This window comes from Phascolarctos cinereus, unplaced genomic scaffold (genome assembly GCF_003287225.1).
Source record: "Phascolarctos cinereus isolate Bilbo 61053 unplaced genomic scaffold, phaCin_HiC Scaffold_4;HRSCAF=312, whole genome shotgun sequence".
Lineage (NCBI taxonomy): Eukaryota > Metazoa > Chordata > Mammalia > Diprotodontia > Phascolarctidae > Phascolarctos > Phascolarctos cinereus.
In genome coordinates this window covers 472,889,841-472,893,550 of record NW_027555847.1, presented here as the reverse complement: position 1 = coordinate 472,893,550, position 3,710 = coordinate 472,889,841, and the positions used below count along the sequence as shown (strand labels likewise).

General features: G+C 36.3%; 1 pseudogene; it reads left to right on the top strand.

Annotated features, from left to right (window-relative positions):
• The first annotated feature begins 2,315 nt into the window (after nucleotides 1-2,315).
• LOC110221397 (neo-calmodulin pseudogene) lies at nucleotides 2,316-2,855 on the top strand (annotated as a pseudogene).
• Nucleotides 2,856-3,710: the final 855 nt, after the last annotated feature.

The following is a 3,710-nucleotide window of genomic DNA, read 5'->3' as shown; positions in this document are numbered from 1 at the left end:
TCATTGGAAAAGACCGTAACATTGGGAAAGATTGAAGACAAAAGGAGACGGGGATGGCAGGGGATGAAATGGAAACAGCAAACATGAGCTTGGACAGACTTTGGGAGACAGCAGAGGATAGAAGAATCTGGCATGCTATGGTCCATGGGATCACAATCAGGCAAGACTGAACAATAACAACAAAATTCTTATAAAACCTTCAAATCTGCAAATCGTATTAATTAAATAACCTTGTTCAACACAGAGGACCCCTCAAAGAACAATATTAATGATTTATTTCATTCTCTGGAGAATACACTACATTGGGATACTTCAAGAGAAGTTGAGTGTTATGATCAAAAGAGGAAGCACATAAAGTTGAGAAGAAAGGTAAGAGAAGAAATATTTATTAATTACCTATTATTTGCCAGGCACTATAATAATCCTTTTACAAATTTTTCATTTGTGTGGGGAGCCTGTTGGACTTAGATTTAGAGGATCTGAGTTTGATCCTGCCTTTGATGCCAGCTATATGACTTTAGGTCACATAACTGGACTCAGTTTGCTCATTTGTAAAATTTGTGGTTTGTTTTAGATGACCTCCAATTTTAGGACCATATGATGCAATCAACTATCCTGCTAGAGTATGAATAAACATATGTTTACTACTACCATGCATTTCTCCTCTAAGTTACCATTCCTGCTGGGGTGGGGGAAATTCACTTCCTTTTGCAATTATTCCATTACAAAAGAAGGTGAAAGGGAAAAGACAAGTGTGGGGGAAATCCTGAAGATCAAAAAAGGATGAAAGAAGATCAATTTGGGTCTCATAGGTCACTTTTATAGCCCTTGGGACCAAATGGTTGATTCTCAATCAGTCAATCAGTAAAAGAATGCCCCAGTCTCTGAAACTTAATCGGTATCACACTATTAGATATGTTAACACTCCACAAGAAGCTACAGTCTTTGTAATTTTCTCAAGATGATTTGTGGAACTGTTTTTGTGAGGCAGTGGGGGTTAGGTGACTTGTCCAGGGTCACATAGCTAATAAGTGTCAAGTATCTGAGGCCAGATTTGAATTCAGGTCTTCCTGACTCCAGAGCTGGTTCTCTATTCACTGTGCCATGTAGCTGCCTCTAGGGAACTTCTTAAATTGATCAGTGATTTCCTTGATCATGCCTCTTACAGTCTAAATTACACTCTTATCCACTAAATTACCTGAACAATAATATTTTATAGAAACCTAGTAACTCTTATACTTGTCCTAATATTTCACCTTCTTTTACCTCTGAGCATGTTAGTATCATTTCATTAATACTGGTTAAGGCCACAGAAACACAATGTAATTGCTGAGTACTCTCAGTATAATGACATGCCTGTTGTTCTGTGGACCTGACAGCAAAAATGGACTTGAAAAGGAGAATTTTGTGTTCACTTAGATATCAGCTGATGTCTTCTATCTGAACTGTCCTGAAAACTGGAAGACTGTGTTAGTAACTATACTATTAAGCATAGGCAGGGAATTTGAACTCATCCAGGGACTAAAGAATGGTTGAAGGTCTTGAAGATCTGGTTGGAATCCAATTCAAAAAACTGACTAATTCATAGGTGACATACTTAGCACATTTGGAAGACACAATATTTATAATAATTTGAAAGGCAATAATAATTGATGCATTTCTCCTCATGTGATAATGAAAACAAGCAACATCATCCATTATGCAATGTTGAAAATAATGATAATAATATTTGCAAATACAGTAATAACACATTTCTCAGGGTGTAAAACCATCTGCCATAATCACAAAAGTTTTCCCTTGCCAAGTTATCAAATTGTTATGCACATCTCTAAAGACCATTCATGTCTCGTGTTCACCTTCTGCTGATGCCCCAATTTTCAACCTGCCTTAGGGTATAGTGGATTTTTCCAGGTCATACAGACACAGTTAACATGCACCCTTACTATCCATTTACTTGACTGAAATTTTCTAGGACTTCAGAGAATAAGAACCATGTGTGGATTGGGGTACATGGAGTAATGAAATTTATTGACATCGAAATGTGAAAGCATGAACAAGCTAGACAAAGAAACAAGCAGATGCTTCTACTGAGAATTCAAATGCAGTATCCTGTGACAGGTTCTCCTCATCTCTATCAGGGCAGAATTAGATTATTCTGGCCATGTATTCTGATATGGCAGTTTCACAGAGTGCCTTCCTTCAGTGCTAGTTTTGTTTTGTTCTGTTTTGTTTTGTTTTCCCCATCTGCAAAAGGCAGAAAGGAGCCATAACAAAGTAAGGATGAATTGGAGCAAGTCCACATACAGTCACTAAGCATGAGGTTGTCTGATGGGAACTTGGGTGCTGGTAGCACTAGCAACACATTGGACCAACTGACAAAAGAGTGGATGGCAGAATTCAAAGAAGTTGTTTCACTATTTGACAAAGGATGGAGATGGTACTACAACAACAAAGGAATTGGAGCCAATATTGAGGTCACTTGGGCAGAAACCCACAGAAGATAAATTATAGAATATGATTAATGAAGTAGTTACTGATGGTAATGGCCCAATTGCTGCTCCAGAATTTCTGACAATGATGACAAGAAAAATGAAAACATAGACAGTGAAGAAGAAATTACAGAAGCATTTCATGTATTTGATAGGGATAGAAATATATCAGTGCAGCGCAACTTCACCATGTGATGACAAAGCTTGGAGAGGAATTAACAAATTGAAGAGTGCTTTGAAATGGTCAGGGAAGTAGATACTGATGATGGTCAAGTAAGTTATTTTGTACAAAGGATAACAGCAAAGGTCATTGTACAGAATGTGTTAATTTTTTTGTACAAAAAAAATTTTAACCTTTCTTTGTAATTTATCTGTAAAAGGTCACCCCCATCTCCCACTATGAGAAGAACATGTATGTATAGTCATTAGGACTTAATTCCTCCATGTTTTTCTTCCTTTGTCTTGTGGACATCATCCAGAAACTTTATTTTGGAAAATTTATCATGTAACATGTTCCACCTTGCTTGCTTTAGATAGACTGAAGCTCTCCTACATATTCAAACTTAGACAGAGAATATTTGGATTATGTCTTTCTATTTTTTGGAAATAGTTTTTTTTTAGGAGTTGTCAGCTTTGTCATTGAAATGTTATGTAGACCACAACCTATATCTTCTTCACAAAGATATCTTGGAAGATTTTGAGCATCCTACTCATCATTTCTTATATCACAATCGTATACCACAACTTGTTTAGCCATTCCGCAGTTGATGGCTATCCCTTCCATTTCCAATTCCTTGCCACCACAAAAAATCACTACTATAAGTATTTTTGTATGTATAGATCATATAGATCCTTTTCTTTTTTAAAATCTCTTTTAAGATACAGACCTAATAATGGTATAGCTGGGTCAAAGAGTACGCAGTTTTATAGCTTTTTGGGCATAGTTCCAAATGCTCTCCAGAATGGTTGAACTAGTGCACAACTCCAACAGTGCATTAGTGTCCCAAATTTCCCACATCCTCTCCAACATTTGTCATTTTCCTTTTCTGTCACTATTTATTGTACTGCTGGTCCTGTAGCAGAAAATATTTTCTTCTATTTTAACTTTGTTTAGCCATTCATTTAAATTAAAAAAAAAACCCTGATGGCATAATTTACATCAAATCCATCCCAAGTTCTATATGTCTTCAAAATTTAGAATTACAATTAAATATAGGCTGA